This window comes from Sturnira hondurensis, unplaced genomic scaffold (assembly GCF_014824575.4).
Source record: "Sturnira hondurensis isolate 20B ecotype Veracruz unplaced genomic scaffold, ASM1482457v3 Scaffold0006413, whole genome shotgun sequence".
NCBI classification, from domain to species: domain Eukaryota; kingdom Metazoa; phylum Chordata; class Mammalia; order Chiroptera; family Phyllostomidae; genus Sturnira; species Sturnira hondurensis.
Window position 1 is genome coordinate 49,771,554 of NW_028079044.1, and position 9,569 is coordinate 49,781,122.

A 9,569-nucleotide genomic window follows, 5' to 3' on the forward strand; every position below is an offset into this window, starting at 1 on the left:
CTGTTCTTGCCATTCCTGCCATTTACTCGTGATGCTTCTGGGCAACTGCAAGTGGTGGTGCCGCAGGAATGCACCCCGAAGCGCAGGTAGGAGCAGAGGGGGTGGGAGGAGGGCATGGGAAGAGGGGGGCACAGCAAGTGATGAAGACAGCCACGCCAGCACCGCCTAGCTCACTGCAGGGGGTGGGGGACAGTCACGCAGTGCGTTAGAAACCGAGGGGAGAATTTAGCTCATATGTTTGGAGTCTATAACAAGCTAATTTGCTCCCCAAAGACACTTCTGCAAGAAGGAAAGTCTGTCTGAGTGAAGGAAGCCGATTTTAAGAAGTTAGAGCTCTTGGCTCAAGTGAAACTGTTGGGGAGGAAACCTCTGGTGGAAACCAGTAAACACTGGCTTTGCAAACATCACCTCCAGCTAGTTGCCTGCTCGGTGCTGGAGCCCCCGGAGATAAGCCGAGGGGCAGCCACACAGAGGAACTCGTGAGCCTTCATGAAAGTTTAATTTGATTTAGTGAAAAGGGAACAGCTTGTATCCGGGCTTGCTGTGTTTAATATTAAAGCAAGGATGAGCTCCTAAGACAGAGACAGAGCTGGCAAAAACCATAATCCCAGAGATATGTGTGTGTGTGTGAGAGAGAGAGAGGGAGACAGAAAGGTGGGGGGCGGGGAGATGCAGATTGAAAAAGAGAAAGTAAAAAAGAATGAGACAGAGACAGAAAGAGCAAGGGCACACACCAGAGGGTCAGAGGCAGAGCCACCCCAGGTCCAGTGGTGGCAGTGGGGGCACCTGCTCAGACCTCATCATCACCAAAGGCCTTAAGTGAAGCCTTTTCCCCCAACCGTCATGACTGGCGAACATTTGAAGAAGGTCCTAATAGGGCGGGGAGGAGTCAGCATCCTCGGACGAACTCTCACACCCAGCGGGGCCTGGAGTGTGTGCCGAATGGATGCTTTAAAATAAGTCGTATAATTATTCTCTGTAAATCATCATGGCAGTGCTGTTTGCTTTTGTGCGCTAGAAGTGTGAATTTACTAAAAGTGAGCATTTGAAACAGGCCACGGTTTTCGTAAGGCTATTTCGGCACTTCCATCTTTTTCATCACAAGGAGAAACTCTTAAAATGAGAAGTGGCCAGGGGTTTGCCAAGAGACCGCATTTGGGCCAGAGCCCGATACCGAATGTGACAGTGATAGGCGGATTGATGACAATAGCAATGGCCAGCAAGGAGTCTGATGAGCCAGGCACTGGGGGTTCTGTCCTAGCTGCTGCGACCCATCACCCGAATGCACGAGTCCCACTCTTTGACTCCCACGGCACCCAGCAGGTAGGTGGGGAGAGGCGGCTACCTTCTAGGGTGCGCGGGCATTTTTTTGTTACCTGGTGTGTTTTATACTTATTAACAGTCAACTGGGTTTGTTCTCAAGCCAGTTCGTGGCAGTCATCCTTGTTAACAAATATTTAGTTCACGACTGGGCAATGTGATGAAATGCAACAGCAAGAAACAACCTCCTGTTGCCGCGAACATCAAGCCACAGGCTTTGGGAAGAATTTATGAGGCTACTCTGATCCAAGCTCTCTAACTTGCCAGGCAGGTTGCCTGCATCTTCTTTTATAATAGCCACCCCCAAAGTTAGATCTTACCCTTACCGTGACGGCAGCCAAAATGAAACTCAGAGCTTCAGCACCTTACTCAAGGTTGCTCATCTCCTAAGTAACGAAAGGCTGCCAGGCTCCAAAGCCTGCGTGCTTCCTGCCTCCCGCAGTGACTGGCCAGCACCCATTCACACGGCCTTGGCCTTGAGTAGCTCAGAGTCCCCAGGGCCAGGCAGACAAGGAACCAGACCACAACAATGAAGTGCACGTCCATGCTGTGAGGGACAGGCTCCCTGGGAAGGTCCATATGGGGCCTCTGACTGGAGGCGGGGGAGTAGGAACTGGAGGAAGCTTCTGGAAGGGGGGTTGCATCTCGTGCACAAGCAGGCAGTCACCAGGCCAGCGTTCTACAGTCTGTCCTGGGCCACCGCAGCCCAGTTGAAGAGCGCCCTTCCCTGGTGAAGCTCAGTCCTCACAGCCCAGCCTGGCTGGGTGCTTGGGGAGCCTGGTAGAGGGATGCAGGGGCGGGTGGGAGCCAAGGCTAGGCCACTCTCCATGTCCATGGGTTGGGATGACATTGCTGTCCCAAGGCCTCCCTAAATACCACTGTCACTTCTGCAAGGTAAATAGGGCTCTGTCAGAAGGCTGGAAATTGCTGACCTTGTCTCGCTCGTTGGTACAAAGGCAGTGAGTGAAGGCGGGGTGTGGGAGTGGTGGGATGAAGGCCCCGGGGACTCTTCCAGGCTTATTTGAAGTGAGAAGTGCTATGCCTGCCATATTTAATGGCAGGCCTGGGAGTGTGGCTGAAAGCTCTCGAGCACACTCCCCCGTGACTCTTTCGTGCCCTGTAACCCTGCCTGGGGGCCTCGCCAAGCAGTGGCTCCACCCTCCTGTGGACCTGGGCCAAGGGACCAGCTCAGATTCTCACCCAGCCCTTATCTGCCAAGGTTACAGACTTTTCTTTCTCTTTTTTTAAGCTCTTAGTTTTACAGAAATTGTCTTTTCTTCTCATGGGGCCTCTGCGGTTCTTTGGAGACAGCAAAAGGCTTCAGAAATGATGAGCAGTGGTGAGAGGGAGGAGGAAGGACCAGCCTCTACTGAGACCTGAAGTCACAGGAACAACAGCTCGGGGGCCCCAGACCCCATGCCCCTTAGTGACGCTGCCTTTTATAGCTACAAACACTTGATGGCTGGACAGGGTGCCTGCCTGGAAGTTCCCCATTCCCCAGCATGCTTGGGTTTAAGCTTTCTTGTGCCCCGGAGACTGCAGCATGTACTGTATCGATCCAGCCCTTCGACTGCGTCTGAGCTCAGGGCCAGCCCTCCTGGGGAACTGCCCAGAGAGCCTCGCCCATTCTCCAGGGCCTGGCAGCAGCGGGGTCTGGACCCGACAGGGAGGGTGTCTTCTGCCTCACCCACAGACAGCTGATCAGAGTCTTAGCCCAGCCCCTCAATTAAAAAAAAACCCCGCAGAACCAACACTTTAAAAAAGCCCCCTTGCCTTCTCAGGAAGTCTAAGTAATGATGTGAGCGGGCCATTTGCTGAAGCCCTGGCTGATTAATCCATCAGGTGCTGGAGCTGTCCTTGTTTGCCTCTCAGTCCGGTGAGTGGAGCGTTAGATGGGACAGGCGGGGCCTCTGGGGAAGCCCTTGACTCTCCAGGCCGTGGTCCCCACCCACCAGCATCCCCGGGACCTTTCTATTCTTCTTATCTCCCAATCAGATTGCCCCAGGCTGACTCCTGAAAGTCCACCCCATCCTACCCTCTCTGGCCTGAGTGGCCCAGGGCAGGTGGTGGCTCAGGACAAAGCCATACTCTTTAGCTGTCCCAGAAGGGCCACCGAGACTGACTGCCTGCTGCCGCGCCCAGCCCACCACTTGACTGGTTTGGTTCCTCACAGAAGACGGGCTCGGGTAGCTTTCTCGTCGATAACAAGTGAGAGCTCATGTGCGCTCACGTGCCATCGAGTGCAAAGTGGCTTTTACACCTGCAGTGATGAGGCGCCGAGAGCAGTAAGTATTACAACCTTCCTTTGGCAGAGGGGAAATGCGTGTTAGAGAGGTGGATGTCAGGTGTCCAAGTTCACTGCCTTTGTATCTCTCGTTGCCACAGTTGTGAAGCAGAACATACCGCCTCCAGACTCGATGGCACATGACGAGGAGAGTTTGTTTAGTTCTCTTATCTGGTGCTGGCTGCGAGTCGGCTGGTTTAGACTGGGTCTCTCCGGTGCGGTTCGGTTCTGCCCCGTGAGTGTCTCTGGGCCCTCGCTGAGTTGGCCGAGAGAAGTCAAGTAGCTAAACCAAGTGGAAGATTGGGAAACCTCCCCTTGTAGTGTGAAGTGCCATTGGGTCATGTGGCATGAGGCACATGTCCAGAAGGGACGAAGAATCCATCACATGATCTGCTGCAGTCAGGTGGCAGGAATAAGCAGGGCCTGAAGCCCAGCCAGGGTTTTACTCCAAACCCTATGCTTTTCTGTGGTACCAATGTTTTGGGGTAACTTTCTAAAAATGGAGTCAGAGCAGAAAAGAAGAAAAGACCAAGTCTCTGTTGTTGTGGAGCTTAATTTCTGGTGAAGGCAGGAAAATACCTAAATAAGGAAAAGCCACCTAGCATCAGGCGTAAGGTAGAGCAGGCACTGGGAAGCGTCCGTGAGGGGCCCGGAAGGAAGTGTTTGAGGGTTGGCAGTGCCATCTGGGCTGCCTTGGACGACTCCTCTGCGTTGAACAAAAGAACAGCCAAGGACCAAACAGGGGCGGCTGTTTGATGATAAAACTTTATTCACAAAGAGGGGTGGGGACCAGACGTGGCCTGTGGGCTAGGTTCCCCAGCCCCCGGCGTACAGAATTAGAGAAGTGACAGATGGGAGGGTGCTGGTGGCTGGAGACTGAGTGACCAGAGAGGGCCTTCCGGGGCCGTGGCGTCGAGACTGAGGTCTCAATGATGGGAGGATGTCATCAGGTATGAGGGGCAGGTGAGCAGGGCAGGCAGACGTTCCAAGGGGAGAAGGGCCTGATGGGCGTGTCCCCAGAAAAGGCCATTGTGGTTTGAGCTAGTGGGAGAGAAGGAGAGAGAGAGGAGCTGATAGCTGGACTTACATAAGTTGAGTTTATTCCAAGTGTGATGTGGCAACTTCGGAGAGGACTTTTCACCAGCTCCACACAATCAGGGAGCCTCGAGATAACAGCCTCTAACCCCAGCACGTGGGAGGCAGGCGGGTGACGGTGCCTCCTCCCAGGCGGAGGACAAAAATGGAGCTGTGTGCTAAACGTGACAAGTTCAGGGGAAGCCTGCATCATAGCCCTCCAAACTCCAGCAAAGTGACAACATAGGATAGTCAACAATTAAAAAAAAAGGTAACTGAAAGCTGTTACAGAAACACTTTGAGCTGAGCACTTGTTAAAAGACAAGAAAGATTCTATGTGAACTCCCGCAGCAAGGGAGAGAGAACTCTGGGACAGACTTGGACTGGACTCCAAATACAGCAGAGATTGCTGAGGACTTGCAGGGAAGGTCAGTGGCTGAAAACTGCTAAGAAGAACATGATTAGACAGCAGGTGTAGGGAGATGCTTGTTAACCTGTTTTCACAGGATCCTTGCTAAAGGCAGGTCACAGGTTTAGATATCAAGGGTGAGGGTTGGAGGATTTGATCTTATATCAGGGTTCAGGAATTCTCACTAAATTGACTTAGAATGATTCTTTGTTGTAACTGCACTTGGCAGCCCAAACAGGGCAGTTGGTCAAGGTCATAGACTAGTCAAGAAGAGGTCTCGGAGGAGTGTGACTGAAGTTTGGTCAGGAAGGGTGTCTTTGTCAGAAGTCACCACTGGGCTTTGAGCAGAGGGATGACGTGATCTCACTTCCAGTCGGTGAGATTGGCTGCTCTTCCCAGAAGCGATTACCAGGAGACAAGAGTAGAAGCAGGGACACCGGTGAGAAGAACAGGTCTGTAGCCCAGAGGGGAGGTGACCTAGATGAGAGATGGATTCATGAAAAATGAACAAAAGGGTGTGGGTGGGGAGGTGTTTAGAAGGGAGATTTATGGATGCTTCCAAGCAGCTGGGTATAGAAGGTGGAGGAAAAGGACAAATTGAGGATCACCGGAGAATTCCGACTGAGCCACAGTGGCCGGGCCGGATGCTGGCTAAGCTGGGGCAATGGGGGAGGGGCAGCTCTGGCAACTGGCGAGCGGGAGGCTCTGTGGCTCAGGGTGGGAGGAGGTCTCTGTTCGGCATCTGTGTCGAGGAGTGAAGCAGGTAGTGGGGCTGTGAGTCTAGAGTTCCATGAAGAGATTCTTTCTGGAGATGGAAGTTTGAAAAGACCCCTTGGTGTAGGTACTGTTTGATGTCATAGGGATTGTTGAGGTTACTAAGGAAGAGGGTGTCGGTGAGGCGCGGAAGTGGACTGAGGACGAGCCCTAGGATATATTTTGAGGTCAGGAAGAGAGGAACGCAGGAAAGAAGAGTGAGGATTGCCCGGTGGTGTGGGAGGCAGAACCAGGAGAACAAGATGCCACAAAGCTAATGGGGTGGGGGGCACTCGTCTGATTCCCGTTGCTGAGAAACCCGAATACTAGGCCAGAGAAGTTCTTTCAGCCTCTAGTCTCTCCAGTGGGTGATGGAAAATCATTAGTATTTAAAGCATCTCACATGTGATAAAAGCAGAATCAAACTTGTGTTCAAAGGATGAATTATTTAATGTAAGACGTTGGGAGAATTGGCTCATTATGTATTATAAAATGAAATTAGATCCCTCTCTCATACCACACAGAAAACTTGAGTTTTCGTAAGACCTAAATATGACAGGCAGAACTATAAATGTATTAGAAAAATGTGGGATGTTAACTTCGAGATTTTGAGGTGGAAAATGATTTGTTCAAAAAATACCTGAAAGGGACTATAAAAGGAAAAATAAATGCATTTGACTACATCATGCGAAAGATTGCTGTTCAATGAGTGAAAACACGGCCACAGTTAAAAAAAATCGTAAAAGACTGAGTCAGTTATGTTCAAAATACATAACTGACCAATAATTTCACCTTTAGTATCTGAATTTTGAAAATCAGCAGAAAATGCCAGGTACCCCGGACTTTCCCCCCCGCCGAATATTGAGAGAAGACTATAAATAAGTCATTAAAAAATATAGCGACCTGAAAGGCCAGTGAGTATACAATGGGTTGATTGAGTTCATCGGGTAAATGCAAATTAACATAGTAATGAGCTGTGCCTACTCAGCGTCAAAGCACCTCAGTGGACACCTGCAGTGTTCGCAGCCAGGCCTGAGGAGACAGTGATTGGCTGCCTGTGATGAAGCAGGAAGAGCCCACCTGGAGGTGATGTTCGAACTTGGCTTTGCAGGATGTCCAGAAATCCAGCAGGCAGAGAGCGGCGAGCAGAATGTGGAAATGGATCAGAGAAGCAGATTATTAATGAAGCCTTTGACAATGACATGCCAGTCACGAGCGACCAACCCAATGCCCTGAGGCCTGGTTGGAAGGTGATGTGTCCTGACCTTCCAACTGTAGTTGACCCCTATCTAAAATAATTTCAGTTAATGGTTTACTTACTTGTTAGTTGCCTACCTGCTTGCACTAGAAGGGACGCCCCATGGAAGAGTGCTCTGTGCCCTCCTGTTCCACGCTGGAGCCCAGTGCCTCGGAGGGTGTCCGGGGTATCCCAGCTACTCACCTCAAGGGCTGGAATGCAGGGGGACAGCAACCAGGAAACAAAAAGGCACGGAAGGCCAGTTGAGGGGCCTTCTTTCTATTGCCTGTCTCCAGGACGTCCCCTCTGTCCACCTGTCACACGGTAATGGCCATGCCCACATTCCAGCTCCAGCCACAGTGAGGAAAACACTCAAATCTTCCTTGGGCCACATCCTGAATTTCAATGTTCGTATGTGATTACTTTCATTTGAGCCAAGTGCCCAGGGCCAGTTCAATCAGCCTTGGTCAGGAGAATGAGACCATATGATAAAACATGGCCACCAGTGAGAGACAGCCTGGGGAATTTTCTAGAGAAGAGGGATCTTCATTCTGTGAGCAGAGTCCAGTGATTTCTGATTCTAGGAGGCAGCTAATAGGCCCAGATGCTCATGGGAAGAAGTCACGTAGGTCCAGATTCAGGTAGCTTCGGATGATCAGAAATGTGATGTCGGACAAGCATTTATCTTTATTTTCCTGATCTGAGAAACAAAAGCCCTACTTTCTGTTATCTCTACACTTTCCAACTCTGCCTGTCGTTTTGTGTCTCGTAACCCGCTGACCACCCAACGTAACTTGCGGCCCCCTGGGTTAGCGTGCCTTCACCTCCGTTCTCCAATTCCATCCCACCTGGTCCCACTGGCGGTGGGCGTGTATCAGGGGAAACCCCAGCTTCCACCCCACCCACCTGAGGCCAGAAAACGCTGAGAAATAGCCGCACTAGGGAGGAAAACATCACATTAAGGTCCACAGAAAGAGGTTGCTGCATCCTGGGTCATATTACAGACCACAAAGGAAAGCCAGTAAAAGGTGCCCAGACCTCCAGACCCAAATAAAGTGAACTTGCTTGAGGGAGAAGAGAGAAAAGCAGAAGAAAAGGCAAACTCAGCTGAGAAAATGGTCAAGACGCTCAAGGGGAGATTACAGACTTCCCAGATGAGACACCGGGCAAAGGGACCGGTGTGATCCATTTCCCCCAGGTGCAAAGCTCCGAGCCTTCAGAGGGCAAGTTCTAAATCCTCTGAACATCCCCAACTATTACCCCATTAGTACCTTCGTGTGTATGAGTGTGCTTTGAGACGTCTTTTCAGCGGCAAGACCATCACAAACGGAGAGCTCTGTGCAGCCTGAGGATCTGAGGCGGCTCAAGTGATTAAGTGGTTCTGGCTGTGATCAGCCACCGCAGAGATGCCTGGAATCAGATGCAAAATTAATTGCATGGTGGAGAGCTGACAGAGATCGGGGAGGAGGCACTGAACAGGCGACCCAGAGAAATGCCGCTGCTTTGATGCCACTTCCCCTGCATCTCCTGCCGAAGGGCAGGCACTAGATGGTACCTGCTTCCCTTTTTGTCCTTGACTGTGGCTGGCGTGATGCCAGGCACAAAAGAAGCATGTCTGTCTGTTTGTGGATGAACTGTCCGTGTTGGAATAGAGATGCTTAACAGGCCTACAGAGGCTCTCAGCTTCCAGAACCTTCTTTTGTAACTTTTTTGGTCTGAGGTTCCCCTCGGCCAACCTGGGATTCTCAAGGGTTCCCTCACACTGAGAAAGACTCATTCGTGCTCTTAAGTCTCAATGTCTTGGACGGCAAATCGCCAGTGAAGCTTCTTGTAACCACATTGACCTTGGAAGTATCTTTCATTTTCCTTGGAAATGCGTTAGTGGATCTTGATTATCTTCAGGAGAAAGTTCAAATACCTTAGCGTGGCAACTGATGCTCACCACACTCTGGCCTCTGGCAAACTCCTCCAGCTCAACTCAGGACACTCTTTCACTTCATACCGTGAAGTTCCCCGATCCTGCCGGACATTTCCACCTCTCTACCTGGCTTGTCCTTTCCAGGAGTGACTCTCGTCCTCCCTCGCCTGCCCCAGGCCTTGCTGATTGCTGTAGGAATCAACTCAGCTGTGCTGCCTCCCTCTCTGTCATCTCACAAACCCCTCATTTACGCCTCATCACAGCAGGTACCATTCTGTGCTGTGATTCATCCGTTCCTTTCTTCCTGTTCTATTAGCAATAATCGCGCCTCGGATAAACCTCATTGGCTACGGTACTGCCACTGCGCAAAGCTCCTTTCTTCCTATTCTATGTCAGAAGCTACGGGAAGGTTGGCCTGTTGTTTTATTCATCACTATCCCGTCAGTTCACATAACCATGCCTTGTATATTCTAGGTATTAAATAAGTTGTTTGTTGAATGAGCGAGTGAAGAATGAATGAATGAATGAATGAATGAACCTCCCTGTGTTAAGGACCCATTCCCTTCATTTCCTC

General features: G+C 50.9%; 1 non-coding gene across 1 annotated transcript; it reads right to left on the reverse strand.

The window, feature by feature from the left end:
* Positions 1-9,220: 9,220 nt before the first annotated feature.
* LOC118989061 (U4 spliceosomal RNA) lies at positions 9,221-9,368 on the reverse strand. The gene has a single exon (XR_005066941.1). It is a non-coding gene; the product is annotated as a U4 spliceosomal RNA (small nuclear RNA).
* Positions 9,369-9,569: the final 201 nt, after the last annotated feature.